At 32.4% G+C, this 20,157-nt stretch overlaps 1 long non-coding RNA gene across 1 annotated transcript in view; it reads right to left on the bottom strand.

Annotated features, from left to right (window-relative positions):
- LOC123660244 overlaps positions 1 to 19,571 on the bottom strand; it is a 286,207-nt gene extending 266,636 nt beyond the window's left edge. The window contains exon 1 of the long non-coding RNA XR_006744154.1: positions 19,508 to 19,571. This is a non-coding gene — a long non-coding RNA (uncharacterized LOC123660244). The remainder of the gene's footprint in view (positions 1 to 19,507) is intronic.
- Between the last annotated feature and the right edge of the window lie 586 nt (positions 19,572 to 20,157).

Below are 20,157 nucleotides of genomic sequence, written 5' to 3'. Positions count from 1 at the left end.
ACGTGCATATGTGTGCGCGTGTGTACGTGTGTGCACATGTACACACACGTTGTCTGTGCGGATGTTTACCGCTTGACTTCGTACACATCATTATTACTTTTTTTATATAACTAGGTTACTAAACAAACATACGGCTCACTTGATGGCAAGAGATTACCGTAGCTTATAGACGTCTGCAACACCAGAAGCATAACAGGCGCGTAGCAAATACTATCCCCAATTCCCCTCACAGCCTCCAGTTACCTTACTCATCAACGGGAACACTATACTGCAACCAGTATTCATTTACCTTTGATCTTTAAGATTGATCTATAAGTTCAAGTTACTTCTTCAGTCGGGATGTTGAAGGAAGTTAAAGTGGAAGTTAAATAAAAAATAAAACCCAACCATGTACTAACTTACGTACTTGTGTCCAAAGCTCCCTAACATTTTATATACTCGATCATTTCTATCTCTTACCAACCTCAAGTGTCAAGTAAACTAACACTGGTAACTAGTAAGGATGTCACATCGACCAAATAGAATTAACCATCGAATAAATTAGTTCGTTAACATTGTTCGTCGTACTTACCAGTCAATTTGTCAATTAGGTCTCATTGATAAGTAGTTACGAGAATATTTTGACATTTTTTTTAATCAATCAAATTTTTTTATTCAAGTTGACGTCAATAGCACTTTGGAGTCGTCATTGTACAAAATATAATTACAGCTTTATTAAATACTTAAGTCAACACGCAAAAAAAAACTTCTTTGACGCATTAAAAGCTATGAGTGTTGTAATATTTAGTGTCTCTCTAAAACTGAGGTAGGGCACAGCAGGAATTTCCTGCTCAAAATATGGAGCAGCCCGACTGAGGTAGTACCTCAACCTTACAGAAGATCACAGCTAAATAATACTGTTTTCAAGCAGTATTGTGTTCCTGTTGGTGAGTAAGGTGACCAGAGCTCCTGGAGAGATTGGCGATTGGGTCGGCAACGCGCTTGCGATGCTTCTGGTGTTGCAGGCGTCTATAAGCTACGGTAATCTCTTACCATCAGGTGAGCCGTACGCTTGTTTGTCGACCTAGTGGTATAAAAAAAAGTCTACTTGTAGCAATAAAACACAGTTTTATAGAAAACCTTAAAGAATAAATTAAAACCGAAGTTTAAGGTGTACAGGCTTCAAATGTCTCGAATAAATGTCTTTTCTTTCTTTTATATATAAAATAGATAGCTTCAGTCTATGTCTAATCTATTATTATACTCTCTATCTATTATATATCTAGTATATCAATCACATTCAAATAAAATAGAAACTCAAGTATTCAGTTTAGCATTTTTCTTCTTATCAATTACTTCTTCAAGTACTAAATCCATTAGTGCATACATATTTCCATTTCGATGACAATAATAATATATACGGAACAACGAGCACGTATACACATGGACACGATATACTACAAGTGTGAAGGTATTATAATAATAATAAATACTCTTTATTGTACAACATAAAGAAACGTTACAAATAAGTGATACATACAAAGAAAGATGTACAAAGTCGGTATTGTTTTAGGGATTACGATGCCCCTTCTTTTATTTCATCTATGGATGTTAGTAGGGACTTAAATGAATAATAATTTAGAGAAATATAAAACAATTCTAAAATGGATTCATTTAGTATTTTTATTATTTACTGCTTTCTTTAATTTTCCACTATAATTGGAAAATCAAGAAATTTTAAAGTATCTATTATCTTTGGAATTCATTCATTTATCATTCATCTCATTTAAAACAACAACTACCATAGCCTAAGCAATATGAACAAAATAAAGAAAATAATTACTTTGGATTGAATAAAGAATATAAAACACAAAACACAATAGCTTTTATAAATTGTGGACAAAATTCTCCATATTACTACTTACACTGCTAATGCGGGTAGGTGAACAATTGCCCTATCAAACAGCAATGATAGTTACCAGGTGTCTGAGATAATAATAATCGGAACCGACGCCTTTATAAGCTCTCTGAAGTATGATTGGTAAATCAACAAAAATATAAAACTATGGTCAAACACCTGCTTACTATACCTATCGGCGTTAACAGATCCATTCCATCAATCCAGAATTAACGTCCCAAAAAAATTTAACTTATACTTTCTTTTACGTGAGATTTATCACACACACACACACACACGCACGCACGCACGCATGCACGGACGGTCACACACGCACACACACACACACCTTCCTCGGACATGACATCAGCTGCAAATTCTCCGAAACATAATTATAAAAAATCGCGGTAAACCCCGAAATAAAATAAAAGTAATAGCGACCTTAAAAACCTCCAAATTTAAGATGCCTTATAAAACCAAAAACTGTAACCTAACTTCCAAACGAACATTGCAGTAACTGTATAAATAATGATCATTACTCAATATTTACACAGAATAAAACAAGGCTATATGGAACCAGTCGTCTCTGGAGCGTACACCAGAACAGCACATTTCAATTTGGGCTAACCGCGCGCTTAAGAGAGTGCAGGATTAAAGACCCGAATCGTCTAAGCATATGAATTGTTTTTTATTGATGCGGTATTTTACAAAGTCGTTATAAAGTTTATATCTAATTTTAGAAAGGATTTTTAAAACAGGCTTGTTGTCATTTTAATAATTAATTAATATTATTAACCACCTGACTCAGCGAAATTTATTTATTTTGACACTTTATTACACTTTTGAAATTAGATAAGGATAGCAATGAGGATAACAATATTGTAACTTTAAAAAAGTGCAAAGGCATTTAAAGAAATTTGCAACGCTATATATCTTTTCCTAAGTATATTAACTTTTTTCCCTCCAAACCTTCTTGAGAAAACTAAACACAAAAGAAAAATATCCAATTTGGTGCAGTGGCTCAGAAGCTATGCACGTACATACATTAACTGAGGTAGGGCGCAGCAGGAGATTTCCTTCTGAAAATATGGAGCCCAGCCTTACTGGGGTAGTAGTACCTCGACCTTTTAGAAGATCACAGCTAAATAATGCAGCTTTCAAGCAATGTTGTGTTTCTAGTGGTGAGTAAGGTGACCAGAGCTCCCGGGGGTATTGGGGAGAGGATCGACAAAGCGCTTGTGATTCTTCTGGTGTTGCAGGCGTTCATAAGCTGCGGTAATCGCTTACCATCAGGTGAACCGTACGCTTGTATGCCGACCTAGTTATATAAAAATAAAAATAAAAACAATTCTGCAATTAATTTTTGATTGTAGATTTAAATTAATTATATTATATTATGTGTAAAGAATGAATCATTTGATTACCAAGAGAGGTGATTCATGCATCAAAAGTTGACGTAAGAGTCCGCCACTGGAAATATAGTTCTCTAAAGACTATAACTACCTAATATTAAATATCAGCTTTCCAACTCCTACTATAAGCAGTTTACACTCCACTTACTAATTTGCAAATATGCTTTAGGATTTGACAGCTCTGACTGAAAATCCAACAACTTTTTATCTCTGCCGTAGATATATAGGTGTTATGAATATATATGATGATATTGAAAAAATGTAACAAGCATAATTTGTTTCTTTCTGAACCCACAAACTTTCTCAGACCAATAATACTGTAAATATCTTTGTCATCAAAATTATCATCTCCATTTTCATCAATATTTCGTACACAGACAAATCTGTACACTTGATATGTTAATTCGTTCACTGAATAAATAATTCATTCGTAAAGACGTATCGCTCAGCGACATTGTAATTCCCGATTTACTGTTTCAGAATTGCCGCTCTTAATATTATTGTATTAAGATTTAATTTCGCGTGAAATCAATTAGACATTACGTAGGTAGAAACAGTGATTTATACTTAGAAAATGAATCATTTCGGGTGCTATCATGTTTTGTACTGAGAACGCAATTAGAAGGTAGGCGGTTTTAAATGAATTGTCGCGGAATAGGCGGTGTATAAATGGTGAAATTTTAATGAGATTCATGGTATATCGTGATTCGTAATAAAATATTAAATTTAATATTGAAACAGATTATACTAATCGCCTTAAGGTTCTGTAAGTTTATACGAGTTCCCGGGATTATTGTTGTTATTTTTGTTGTGTTGAAATACAATCTACTCTAATCTGTTGAGTCTGCTGTGTTTATATCTGCTAATCCGCAGTGGTTTGGTGACGTAAATTGTGACTTTTCTTCAACGTGGAAAGGATGCTTTTCTCATTCTTAGTTAGCTAATAATGTTTAATGCATTTTTAACCGACTTTTAAAAAAGGAGGAGGTTCTCAATTCGATTGTATTTTTGGAACGAAGTTCCTTATGGAGCGTTGCGGAGGGGTCCCTAGCCGGCAAAAACCATCCGCAACGTTAAAGTAAGATTTTTATGTATGGTCTATGTATGATGGCATTAACATAGTCTACGTGATGACTGTTATTTATTATTGCAGTTTTCTATTATTATTATATCATTCGATAATTATTAAATATTTTTTTATAAATCATTATAAATAAAATGAAGGTATTAAGATAATTTTTGATTAAATTTTCATTTAAAAAAAATCATACTTTAAAATGTGTACCCAAATAATTATTATAGAACTTGAAATTAATATTTCGTACTAATGAACTTCGTTCCTGTCTGGTGTCGTGCGACACCACACGGTTTCTTTGATGTATGTTACCTCAGAACTTTTGACTGGATGGAACGATTTTGATGATTGTTTTAATCAAAAGCTGATGCTACTCGTGTACTTTCACAAAATGATTGATTGAAATCTGATTCCTACTTTTTAAGTAATCTTTGATAACTCGCATGTACTTGACTTATTTTTTGTCTACTTAGGTTGTATTATTATATTATTTAAATAGTAACGAATGTAATAACAGATTAAACTTGTGTTGACTTCTTGTTCTGGCTGCTTGATAACGATGGTGTTATGATACATAATTATATTTATAGACATACATATGCAAGTAGTTGTCATGAGTATTGTTGTACGTATCTGTGTTCGTTTGGTTTACATACGTAAGTAGATTTATGTGTTTGTGTATTTGTACGTATGTATCTATATATTTGACTAGGCCGTTGGCGCAGTTTGTAGTGATCCTGCTTTCTGCTCTGAAGGTCGTGGGTTCGATTCCCACCCAGGGTCTGGGTGTGATATAAATATTTATTTATATATTTATATGTAAATTATTTATAAGTACGTTTATCGAAAAAAATGTACTATAAAGTAATGTAAACATGTTACTTATAACACAAGCATTAAGTTGCTTACTTTAGGAACCGACGACCGTGTGTGTATTGTGTAGATATTTATTTATTTATATTCGTAGGAGAGCCGAACTAAAGACGAACTTCACCCATCTGCTTAATGGGTCAGAATTATTTTATATTCATGCACCTACGATTTTAAAGAATTAATGCCTAGCGATAGTATAAAGCCTGAATAAATGCAAACGGTGGGTTGTCTATTATTTTCCTGTCACAAATACTGGATTAAAATGACTAAAATTTACGTTGGTAAATACTACAATAATAATACCATCAACGAAGTCAAAAATAATTAAATACTCATTGAAATTAAAAGCTATGGAATAACAAACAATAAAAAATCACTCGTATTGCAAATATCCTTCTTTTTTTTTCAAGTCGGTTGAAAAACGATTACATCTAGCGCTTATCAAAAGTTTAAAATAATTATTTAATTATTAAATACTAGCGACCCGCTCCGGCTTCGCACGGTTGCAAAAACTATCAGAGTTCCTCTACTATAATATGCATGTATTATACATATTATAAACTTTTCTTTGGAATCATTCTATTTACTGGAGAAAACGGCATCAAAATCCGTTGCGTAGTTTTCAAAATCTAAACATACAGACAACGGGAAGCGACTTTTATACTATGTAATCAACTATGTAATGATTGTTAGAATGTAATATACAAGATGACATTACACTTACAAAATCCAACAATAACTTTTTATCGTGGAATCATTAAATCCCTCTAACCTTAGTAAAATGGCGCGAACTGTGTAGTTCAAAATGGCGTCCGTTGACATATTGGCGAGCTCTCAAGTACGACGTTGACAGAGCGCGCGGCGACGCGTCGCCCATATTGAAACATTCGGATTCTCAGTCGTCAAAATATATTTAATCTAATTATATACACACAAATAAAGATAATTAAAAATGTTTCAAATTTTCAAATAATTTGTCTGAGATCAATAAATACTCAAAAAATTAAAACGAGAACTTCGGCATTCGTTACAATACATGACCAAGACAATACATGACTAGCCCATTCGCGCAGTTTGTAGTAACCCTGCTTTCTGCTCCGAGGGTTGTGGGTTCGATTCCCAGCCCGAGTCTGGGTGTAATATAAATATTTAGTTATATATGTTTTATTTACAAGTATGTTTATCGAAAAAAAAAAAATATGTAGCTATACCAGTCGGCTGTTACCTATAACACAAGCATTAAGTTGCTTACTTTAAGAACAGACGACCGACCTTTGGGTGATAGTCGATGGAAGGCTAGCATATAGATTCAAAACAGTTTATACTTTCAACTGCACCCGACTACATATAGTGTCGTAATATGTATGTGTTATGTAGTTTGATGTATATGATAAGTATATGTATAATTGGATATAGTTAAATAAAATAATATTTAATCCTTATTTCATGAAAAGTTACACTTTTTTTAAATAGATTGGCGAAGTGGCCATTTTTTCCGACCATAGTTGTTCAAATAATAACCGCGATAGACAAAGCTTGTATGAGCCGTAAAAATGTTTATCCACAAGGTTAATATTCACACATTTTACTAACATTAACAATTTCTATAACAAAGCACCACAATCAGATCCACACGGAGCGAACATCAGAAGACTCTCATCCCGACATCCATCAAAGACCATTTCCCTGTATCATGGCTAAGCTCCAATTAAACCAAGGCCGTTTATATCATCCTGAACATAATAATGGTAATCGTCAACACCTTGAGCAATTAATCCGACGTAACATACTATTCGTATTAATGGTTCTTAGACTGCTGCTACACTTGCGATTTGTGGCTGACTATATCATTAGGTACATAACTCTTGTATATCTAGTCTCTAGTCTGTAGCTTACCTTATCAGAAAGTTTGGATCTTGAAACGTAAATATTAAATATTGAGTAGTTATAAAAAATTGTTAACCGACTTTAATAAAGAAGTAAATTCAAAATGAAATAGTAGTGTATGATACGCAAAACCTTTCAATTAAAAAAAAATCATCAAAATCGGTTCGCCCAGTCAAAAGTCGTGGATTTTGAGATAACATACAAAAAAATACAGTCAAATTAAGAACCTCCTCCTTTTTTGGAAGTCGGTTAAAAGGTAATTACAACCACAAAGACGAACTATAAATAATACAAAAAAAATAATAATAAAATTATGAAGTCACATAATTAATGACTCAAATCAAAACAATACGTATTAATCTAATACTTTTATCTAAAACATATTTCACAAGGCCTCTGATTCGACATTACTATCATTTGTCACGCTCGCCGGCTGTACTTCGTAAATATTTCATAAGAAAGGTACAGTACTTTCACGGTCCTTAGGGATACTTAACGTTTAAGATTTTGTAACTCATTCCAATATTTCTTGTATACCTTTTTAACCGTTCTTTTTAGAAATGAATAATGTGTTTTTTTTAATATCTTTGATCACCTCAAACCTACTCTACTCTTCTGATTTAAAAGAATCTATTTATTTTTGAGAGTCTTTATACTGAAAAAAATTGTAGGCTATAAAACAGCATACTGTACCATGTTCGATGGACATAATAGCCACAAAAAAAGTATCTATAACATAGCATACTATACCATCTTCAATGGACATAATAGCCACAAAAAAATATGCAAATCTAATGTATCTTTCATACATTGAATATTGACATTGAAAAGATGATTTGAAATTTACTAAAAACACAAAAATTGCAATACGAGATCGATTGCGATAACAATAATATTGTTAAATTAAAAACAAGCTGGTGTTTTGTTAAACGGTGACAATCCCCATATAGTGTTCAGTTGGAGGATTATCTAATAATGGAAAACAATCAAACAAATTGAGTAAAACTTATTTTTTTTATTTGCACAAAATTAAAAAAAAAGTATTTCAAAAATATTTTGTACGAAAATTAACAAAACATTATAAAAATATTCTCGCCAAAATCAAAAAAAAAAAGCAATACAAATTACCGGAACTCATTCCGTTTCGTAAATCGCTATGTTTAGCTCTGTACCGCGATGTTCAATAAGAAATACCTCTAATTCCACTGAGCGGAACATTTCAAGGCAGAACGTAAAAATACGTCGCTGAAGGGAAGTATAGACTTAAGTTAAAAGCGATTCGACTTGATGTCATAACGATCAAATTTTTAAATATGAATTATCACTACTAGTATACGTATATGACTATTACTTATAAACTTCAAAAATACATAGCCAAATTATTGGGGATGGTTTCCTGACTGGTAGCTGGCAGCAATGAAAAATTTAGCAAAAATAGCATATCATATAGAATTTAACTGAGGTAGGGCACAGCAGGAATTTCCTGCTCAAAATATGGAGCAGCCCGACTGGGGTAGTATTTCGACCTTACAGAAGACCACAGCTAAATAATACTGTTTTCAAGCAGTATTTTGTTCCTGTTGGTGAGTAAGGTGACCAGAGCTCGTGGGGAGGATTGGGGATTGTGGGCCGGCAACACGCTTGCGATGCTTCTGGTGTTGCAGGCGTCTATAAGCTACGGTAATCGCTTACTATCAGGTGAGCCGTACGCTTATTTGTCGACCTAGTGACATAAAAAAAAAGAATAATGTGAAAGTGATTCTAGGGCAATGGCAATCATGTGATATAAAGTTGAAAAAAGTATATATTCATTGTTAGTTGAAGCAAAAACATAACCGTGGTACTAAAATAACAGTAATAAATCAAAAAGGTAACAACACAAAGTAGACTAATGTAAGTCTACAACTAGATGCCTAGTTACTGCACTATATCAACATTCACTCGCTACTTACCAACATTTTTGGGCCCAAGTGAATTAAGTGCACGAATGTACTAAGAAAATGTAAATTTTTTTGCGCAATTAGGTCAACAAACAAGTGTATGGTATGGATAGTAAGCAATCACTGTTGCTTATACTCGCAGATTACTGCAATACTAAAAGCATCGCTAGCTTGTTGCCAATCCTACTCCCAAACCCCCACCCCCCAGAAAACTTTGATCAACTTACTCACCACAGGAACACAAACACAAAAAAAAGCACTAATTTTGAATATCTACAGCAGTAGCTATCATTGCGTATTTGTCCAGCAATAAAACAGACTCGACATCTGAAGAGGTTCCCAATAAAAAAACCATTGAATCAGTCTTTTACATTCTAATGAATTCAGAATACAATTACCTACAGTAATAACGTGTCTGCTTTACCGTCTATTCTCGTCCATCTCCGCCAATCCCTAGAAATTAAGCCAATTTTTTCAACATCGAAAAAATTATACGCTTTCTTACTTTTGAATTATTGAAATAATCCGTTTGTATGAAGTTGAGTTGATGACCTTTTATAAATACCTCGAGAATAAATTCGAAGGTAGGAACGAGCGTTCCCCAATCGTAATGTAATGACGTCATAAATAATTCAAATGCTCTGTTTTAAGAAATATACTCTTTTATATCATTACATGGGATGAAATTGCTTTTTTTAGAAACATTAGAACGTTTAATTCTGTAAGTATTACAATGTTTTGTGTGTTTTATAAGTATGTGTGTATTAATACTATGACGTATTTTTTTTTTGTTAAGGCAGGATTGTTTGAAAATTTTAATATATAATAATATAATTTTAGTATATAGTAATATAATAATATAGTATATATATTGTAAAGTAAATATTTATATTTATTAATTTATTCAATATTTGAAACTGAAAAGAAAATTTTACAACATTTTAATAATTGAAATAAAACACACAGCTTTATTCTACCTGTACCACAGATAACGTAGAAAATACTTTCGCTTAGTAATTCCAAACAAAAAAAATATAAGTCTTACAAAAAATATTTAAGTATAATAAATCGAATTTAAAGCTAAAAAAAATTCTTAAATTTACCTAGAAATATTTAAAATTCGAAATACCTAAAACAGTGAAGACTAGAACTATGTAGACATTTTATCGCTTTCCAATAAACAATGCCGTATAAATCTTGTCGCCTGGGTTCCAACTGCTTGAGCACTTCAAATAGCATCCAACAATACTCAGCTCGAAGGCACCACCTTACAAATTAATCTAACTCCTGACAATCGGTCCTAGACTCGGAGGAATCTTTAACTTTTTTATTCTTTTAAGAATCTTTGACATTTTCAATAGGAAAGTCCAATCGTCCTCAATATCGTTTCAAACATTTGTAGTGTTATTGTGAAGGAAAAACTGGGGACTTTTCGCATTGGGCGTGAATTTGAAAAAATTATTTTTTACTCGGATTCTATGAAGTATTAAAACTTCTTGATCGATACCAAACAAAGCAAAGACCACGGGGTGAATCGCTTTCACATTAAAAAAAAACCGCATCAAAATCGTTCTCTCTATTCGAAAGCTACGATGAAACAGACAAGCAGACTGGCCACAAACTTATAATACCTGTTTTTTGTGTCGAGGGTTAAAATTTTATCGTTTTATTAATCGTTGGGAGCACATAGTACCTTATTAATCATCGTACGACATTTTATCTAAGAATTCTACGATTAAGTGATTAATTCTAGAATATATATAAATCACAAATAATTATAAGTGAAGATATATAAATGAATAATTTAATAAATGATGTACTTTTAAGCACATTTTTAAGATTTATTGTAAAATCAACTGGTTTTGTGATAAAAATGTATACCAATATCAATTAACATTATTTAATCGAATTCCGTTGTATATGAAATCGCCTTTGTCTGATATTTAGCCGGTAATTTAATCGAAACTCCATTCACTCAATTCCCAATATATCCGGCAAAATAAATTCCGACCAAACTCGTCAAATATAGATTAGTTTTATTATTCTTTATATACATTATTCTTTACATTCTTATAGAAACAACAATATATTGTTTCTTGTCAATTTCAAAAATGGATCTCAACTTTTTTTTTAATTATATAGAAAGTTAACACATGTACAACATAAGAATTTAAAAAATAAAATATATTTATATTTTAATATAATAATACAGTATATTAATTTCAAAAAGTTTCAATTGACTAACCGTATGATCGCTTTTCAATCATTTTGTTATTTTTATCTTAAGAACAAATAAACAGTCTTAGTAATTTAATGATGTAGAAAATCATTTCTATCTCACTCATCTCTAACGCTCATGACTTCGTTCGAACTCGAACTAAATTCGATTTTTCTCCATTATCTCAAGGGAAATGCCGAATTTTATAATAAAAGTAACAAATAAACTGTAGCGTATGAAATCAATTAAATTAAATTCCAATTTCATTTAGTAGTTTTGACATTGTGCGCGGTATACTTACAAATAAAAAGCCAAAGTTCTAGAATTAAAACTTTGGTTTCAGTTGTCAATATAGAGAAGACCTAAATAAAGATTTTAAATATCTCCGTTTTACAGAATTGAAATCAGTTTTAATACAAGTGTCAAGTTTTGTTATTTTTTTTGGTTAATATTCTTAATTTTTTTTCAGTAACAATTATAGTATGCACTGAATTAATATATATTATTAATATCTTTTATGTACATAATTGGACCTTTGACAGTGTAACTACCTAATATATAAAATTCTCTGTGTCACAGTGTTAGGGGTTGACCCCTCCTCTCCTCCGAAACGGCTTGACCGATTCTTATATTCACTCATCTACCACTAACCTCAGTTTTTTAATAGCCTCATTTTTATATTTTAGAATAATATAGGCGAAACAACGTTTGCCGGGTCAGTTAGTAAGCATAGAAGATGCATAACACGTACATATGAATCTTGGACAACGTTATCCAAATTGTTTAAATCACTGCCATCGCTTTCATTTTAGATTAAAAAAAATAATCTTTAGCATTTAACCAATGCGTAGGAGATTAATCTAACCTGTACATAAAAATTTAAACCTTAAAATGCACGAACGATTTTAATAACACGAACAATGAAATCGATTGGTACATTTTTTTGGGATTTTAGCAATAACTGTTCAAAATACTATTCAGAAGGAATTATAAATAAGTTAAAAATTAATTTATGTTTTGTCATAATGATCATAAACGTACTCTAACTTGTCAATTTAGTTATTAAACGCATATTTTTACTGAGGTAGGGCACAGCAGGAATTTCCTGCTCAAAATATGGAGCAGCCCGACTGGGGTAGTACCTCGACCTTACAGAAGATCACAGCTAAATAATACTGTTTTCAAGCAGTATTGTGTTCCTGTTGGTGAGTAAGGTGACCAGAGCTCCTGGAGGGATTGGGGATTGGGTCGGCAACGCGCTTGCGATGCTTCTGGTGTTGCAGGCGTCTATAAGCTACGGTAATCGCTAACCATCAGGTGAGCCGTACGCTTGTTTGCCGACCTAGTGACAAAAAAAAAAAAAAAAAAAAAATATTTATTTCAGATACAAGTTCTTGTGTTCTGTATAAATAAACTTGATTCATACATTGTGCAAAATCTCATAAAAACAAACTTGAAAAATTGTACACCTCAAAATCATATACGTACTCGTAATTAATAACAGAAAAATCTGTTAGTCTTCGACCATGCGTGTGAGCTTTTCTGGGCAGTCTGAAAATTTACGGTCTGAAAAGTTCCAATATAACAAAAAACCACATTAGGGTAAGGTAAATCCACGGGCAACTACGAGCCTGCGGATATTATTATAAATAAAAAAAGTAAATAAAGCTTAAAAAAGGAATTCGTAAAACAAAGAAAAAGTAGTGACCAAGATCTTTACGATTAATTCAACAACAGAATTCGCAAACACACCTTTTTTGTTGGCTTAAAGAATCTTCACCTATCGAATGAAATAAGGAAGACATTCCCAGAATTGGATACTCCAATCGGAACCTATTTGTCTCTGTTTATTGGGGTCCATATGATTTACGGGCTGTGTGAGACATGTCCGGTTATAAACGGTAGAGACATGAGTTCTCGAGTAGGGTGACAATATTTCACGTTTCTACTGATGTACGTTATTCTATCATCATTTTATTCTTGGGATGACCTGTTAGATGAAACACTTAGATCTAAAGCGACGAATGAGTTCTCTCATTTGCTTATTTTCCTCTTTTCCTGTCAAAAAGGATAAGATTTAGTCTTGTCCCAAATATTGTCAAACAATACTTCTTTGTAATTCCATTCACCAATCTTAACCATTAAGGATACTCAACTAGGAGACGACAAAACTTTAGTCTTCAAACTATTCTCATGATAAGGTTACGTCTCGTCTTCCAAAATTAATATATACGAATTTCATTCAATCTTATTACAAGGTTTTTAAGTAATTACCCAAAATTGACGGGATTGTTTTACAACGGCTATACACAGAATAGGGGAATTACCGCAACTATTATAAATGACTCGGCAATTTGGTGTGTCTGAATTTGCATGCACTAGTCAGCACCACTAAACCTATTACTTTGATGTTGAAATAGTGATGGGGATATTATCGATAACTACAACAGAATGCTATTTATAACGCTATCTATATATCGATCGACTTAAGATTCCAAATTGACGTAGTTATTTTCATTACTGAAATTATTTAAAACGGGGATATTTGCCGCGTTTTTTTTATTTTGCTACGTATTTTATATATTTATTATATTTCTCGTGAACAAAATATTCGTAAATAATGTCGAAATATCGAGCTCCGCAAAATAAAAATAATAAACATGGTAAATATCCTGTTTTAAATAATTTTAGTATCGATCGATTGTTTGTAATTGTCCACTTGCGATTGTGACAGCGCTTTGACAATTATGATCAATGATTATTATTTTATGTTCATTACTCGAAATAAAATTAAAAGTACATATTTATATATATGTACGATTTTTATTTTTGTGTTTACCCACACATTAGGAATTCTAAACATTTTTGAATATCATATCAAAAATTGACCGCTCCAGCGGGATTCGAACCCGCGTCTCCGACTGACCGTGTCGGCGCTCTAGCCAATTAAGCTATGGAACGATGTACACGCTAGAGCGAAATTTTTGATATGATGATTTTTATTTTCGGTTTAAGCGAACCGTGGCGCCGTCTATAGTGAGTTCTTTACAGATACCCGTAACTCATTATGACATACAACATATTTATATAGTTCGTTTACAATTGAAAAAAAAATAGAGTAACAATATGTGATCTTTTTTATACTAAACTAAATTTTAACACGACAGAGATTGCTTGGATTAAATAGTAAGAAAAAATACTAAAATTTAATTAGCTTTGCGTTTGTACAGATTTACGCCTTTATAGCTTTCTCTAAGTATCTTAAAATTTCTTAGAAATACGCAGCTTTCGACATATTATTTTTCTTTGCCAAATCCATCTTAAATCTATTACTATCTGTGAAAACTTTTTATTGAAGAATAAGAATTCAACCGTATGTCCCGGCTAAAAAAATTCTCACCTCTTATGGACTCCTGTTACATAAAAATTTCCATCAAAGAAGAAACTACAACAATCCCATACAAGACAATATCTAAGGGTAACTAAGTAAACACCGTGAAAAACGAAGTTAGCTGAAAAACCAACATCATTAGTTCTGCAAAAGTAACCATTCCTTCCGAGTGCCACGAACAAGTTTAACTTTTCTAAATGATCGCTGAATTTGATAAGAAAATTGTTTCTTTAGAAGATAAGTATAATATCTAGAACAATAATAATGACAATACCTAATAATGACACTTTATTTTACTACAAGAAAAAGTAAGAAGTTATTAATCATTAAATAACTAAGTTACATTAACATTAATCAGTAGAAATATGTACAAAAGGCAGCTTTATCGCCAAAAAGGAAACTCTTCGAGGCAACCTTAGGGAAAAGGAGATGATACATTGATGGTGTATGTGTACTTTTTCATCTTATAGAAAATTATGTGAAACAAATCTATAGATATGGTTACATCACTTATTTCATAGTGAGCTTGTTCAAGAGGTCGCCACTGCGGCTGCTGAGCTGTGACTAGATAAACATTTGTGTCAGTTTGTGTTTTTTTTCGGGAGACAATATTTCGTCCTTTTTGGGTTCTTTATATTTATGAAATTTGTTTATTTGGTTCAGTATGCCTAATTTTTCAATCAATACCTTGCCGTAGAATTCATTAAATAAAGTTAAAATTCTCGTTTACTTCAATGGTAGAGCTAACGCTTCTGAGTATCTAATTACAAACCACTAGAATTGGAAAGTATTCAGAGAATTACTAGAATTTAATGAATGACGTTGAATTAAATGTTCTCTGTTGACGTATAAATGTAATTGTAAAACTTTTCTTTATGGACGCTTGACTTGGGCAGTAAGTTGGTGGATGTGTGACGAGAGCGTTACAAAAAGTGTAATCGGATGATGCGAACCGAAGTTGAGAGGGAGATATAAATTAGATGGAGCTAAAAATGTTTTACTTAGTCTAGTAGTGTGGTCTTAAAGCACACTCGCTTTTTTGTTATTTAAAAATAGTGAACTTTAAGTTTTATATCCTAAGAACTATCACTTAAATTTTAGTTTTTTTAATTTTTAAATCAGGTCAACACAAAGATCTATTAAAGGTTAATCAGGCTATAATCGATAACTACATCGACACGTACTCTTCACTAAGTATGCAAGGTGGAAAGCCCTTAGCCTAGTTGCGATGTAGCGCCTCTTATCACGCCCTCACCTCCTGATACTTTCATACCTGGTGTGCTCCTAAGGGCTCATGGTATCCTGGTACATCGAACAACATCAACAAAAGCCAGTCAAAGCTAGACCTAACACTTAGCTTTGCAGCCGCGGCGTTATGTTCTAGTCTTTTATTAAGGACTTTAATTCCTTACATAGCAAAACGGCTTTGAATTTGGCGTTCTATAATTATCCCTCATTTTTGATAATGTGGCAAAATTGCATTGAATGGCGTATGACACAGGAGTTGCAACAAACTGAGTTCGCACAGAAATTGAGATGACTGACTACAATAATAAATCATTCTTATAAACGTCCATTAAAAATTATTATTTTCTATCAAAACTATTAATATATATTTCTTTTACAAATATGACTTTTGTCTACAATACAGCGTTGTTTTTACGTCTTTGTTGCATAGATGAAAATTTTAGAATTTAATTTTAGAATTTATATCATTTTCAGAATTATTGTATTCACCTATAATTAACCATTTATTCGCCAACTCGCAGTGAAGCAGCGTAGTGGATTAATCTCCGATCATTCTCCTATATGTAAAGTGACTCATACGCCCAGCAGTGGGATATGACAGGCTTAAGAGAATTATTTCTACCTAATTCATTCTGATGTATTCCTACATCTATACATCACCTTCCATCATACTTTATTAGTTCCTCTAATACAAAATGCTTCATCTAGATAGTGTGATATAAAACCATAACTTAGGGGAATAAACGAAAATGTATATTCCATAAACTATCTGGGAACACCGGCGGCCCTTATTAGCATGATTTGCAACATTAAGCTGCAGTTATCCCGAACTTAAATGGCATTAAAAGTGTTCAATGCCCTCACATAACACACCTGACCTAAATTGGTATTCAGTTCAGCAAAATTTATTTTATATTTTCGGAAACTTGAAATTTATTTAGTTGGTATATAAAAGGCTTTATAAATTTCATTAAAATTTTAAATATTTTATTTCTAAATTAAGAATACCGTACCCTTTAGAGTTTAAAAAGAAAAAATTCTATCTCTTTTAGCATAAATTATTTTTATAACATTAAGAATTAAGTTCAATTAATCGTTCTTAATAAAGGCTATATCGTGTCATATAATACGAGTATTTACTAGTTACCGTAGAAAAATTAATCACGTCTTATTTCTACGATACGATATATGCGATACGATATATACGATACGATATATTTTGACATTATTCGTAACATTATTAACGTACAGAAATTATGAACTAATTAAGAAACAAAATCATTTAGAAAATCATAAATTTTTACAAGCAATTTTTTTTTAAATAAAACACGGTCGTCTGTTCCTAAAGAAAGCAACTTAATACTTGTGTTATAGGTAACAGCCGACTGGTATAGCTACTTTTTTTTTCAATAAGCATACTTATAAATAATACATATATACATAAATAAATATATTACACCAAGACTCGGGGTGGGAATTGAACCCACAACCCCCGGAGCAGAAAGCAGGGTCACTACAAACTGCGCCAACGGGCTATTCAAATATTTATAAACAAAACATTTTACTATGTGTAACATATGTCTATGTAATAAAATGTTAATTCAAAATTAAATAAATAAAATTAATTAAATAAAAGCTTCGACCACATACTAACTATTAGTAATCAAAACTATCACGCAGCCTTGGTAAAATATACGAAAAAAGAAAACACTAAACGCTTTCAGCCTCTGAACGTAATGACCGCAGCGTCGGATATTGCCGTAGGATGACATATACTTTACGGGTCACCTAAATAATGTATTAGATTTTCTGCTCTGTTCTTCCTCGACAGACGTGTATTAACTTCAAGTATTTTTTTTTTTTTGTTACGTTTACACTTTACAAATCTTATCAAAATGATTGTACAGGATGTTGGAAATATTATAAAGATGGTTATAAAAATAATTTGTGTTTTGGAATATTTGTAATGTATTGTAATTTTTTTTTAAAAACTCTTTCACCATAAAACTAGGCGAGATCAGTCACGCAAAATAGGCGCACGAAGACGTCGAGTTACGGAAAACAGCTCGTGGTAAAAACAACAACTATGAGATATGAAAAAAAATTTATCATCTCGTGATATAGAATATATTTTAAGGTTAGCCTTAACAGCCACATTCGGAAAACTAGTGTATAGCAAGCATATGAGTAAATATATAAAAAAAATGTCAAATTTAAAATCTAATTATATTATGATTATTTGAAAAAATATAATTGTATATAGATTACTGTGAATATTTTAGTGTTTTACCGTATTTTAGTTATTCTAGATAAAAAATTAACCGTAGATCACGATTAAACCTACAGCCATCCCACTGCTGGGCATAAGCCTCTTTCTCTATGTAAAAGAAGGATCGGAGCTTAGTCAACCACGCTGCTTCACTGCAGGTTGGTGTAAAACGTAATTTACGATAGAATACCTAATATTTCTACGATATTCAAAATTGTACTGAGGTTTGTTTCTCGACCCCATTAACCGAACCTTCGTGTCCTCTCTATTATTGGTGACATTAACAAAATCGTCTGCGCTATCTTGACACTAGTGAATACTAATAACAGAAAAAATTATTTTTTTATACTTGTACACATTAGTACAGCTTAAATTTTTTTGTATATGTGTACACATTAGTAGAGCTTAAAATTAATTAATTTGCAAAAAGTCCTTAAAATTTAATAGGGAAGGGTTTCTCGACCTTGTTGAAAAATATCCACTGTATCTTCTCTATCCTATATGGCATTGGTAAAACTGTTGTCTGTCACAGCTAAATGCCATACAGCGAACAATTAAACTATAAAAAAAATAAGGAAAACAATTTGTCTTTAAGAAAATAAGTACTAACCAACATAGTACTTATCTTTAATTTTCTCATCAGATAAATCCATTAAACCATAAACTATACAATCGCAACAAACAAACAAATTTCAATTAAACATTACACAAGTGCAAAAATACTCGTAATTTTTTTAGCACAAAACGCTTTAAATTTGAACACCGAGTGTGATAGTTGAAAACGTTAGTCTACACAATCAGACTAAATGAACTGAATCGTATTTGAGCATCATTTCACTTTGTTTCCACGAGTGTAGAGCTTGCTTTAATGTCTTATTTAACTGTCGCTTATCAAGAGTTAACGGTAACTACATCGTTTTAACTTACTCTTATAAAATTTAGCTATATTTAAACGTATACTTAATAATTAAGTCTATTTAAGCTTAAAGTAAACAAGAAACGCTATTTGTGTGTCCAAATGTATGTTTTCTTATGATAAATGTTGAATGATAAATTAACGAAAGTAATATATTCTTACATAATTGTTGGATTACGCAAATGCTTACTACAATAACACCAGAAAGATACCGCAGTACTTATGATATAAAAAGTAAATAGCGTGTACGATTGTAATATGTAATTAATAATAAATAATGTCTCTGTACTTGTGATTTTTGACAAAAAATTCATTGCATTAATAATAATACTAGCTAATACATATTACTTTATAGACGTGTATTATGTACTTCAATTATAGTCGTTTAAAATTAGCACTTACCCGCTTGTTGTCCCGGAACTTCAGCCAGCCGCTAATAACACTATTATCAACATCACAACCATCTTCCTCATCCAGCTCCCTCCTGATCGGCAAGGGTGAACCTCCAGGACTTTCCAATTCCCTCCTTCTCATAACTGGAGTACATTGCTGAGACAACCTCCCTTCATTGACAGCATCGCTCCTTCTCCCAAGCACAGGAGTAACATTAGCAGACACCCCTCCTAGAAGACCACGTCTACCTAAAAAGGGACTTTCCCAGGTGGGTTTTTTGGTCTTGCACTCTGAATGGAGGCAAAGGGCGTCGAAGTTCGCAAGTTCTACTGAAACTCTTGTCTGGAGTCCACTCGGATGGGTGGTGAGAATGGTTTGTTTGGCGATACTGCACCCATGATGGTGCACTTCTTCCCGTCTCTCCATTATGGTCGCGTGCGTTACACCATTAGTCGGTCACGCGATCTGCCTCATGGGCCCTATCCGTCAATAGTCCCGCCGTCATCTGAAAAGGAAACTATAGATGTATATTCGGTTTTTTGAGGAGTGTTTTCAAGAAATGCCAAAATTCTGGTCGGTGAAAACATATATTTTTTCGTCAATAGTAATGATTAAAATTTATCTTACTTTTCGATTAAGAAACTAAAACTACAATTTTA

This window comes from Melitaea cinxia, chromosome 15 (assembly GCF_905220565.1).
Source record: "Melitaea cinxia chromosome 15, ilMelCinx1.1, whole genome shotgun sequence".
NCBI lineage: Eukaryota > Metazoa > Arthropoda > Insecta > Lepidoptera > Nymphalidae > Melitaea > Melitaea cinxia.
Note: the sequence above shows the minus strand (reverse complement) of the source record. Positions and strands in the feature narration are given on the sequence as shown.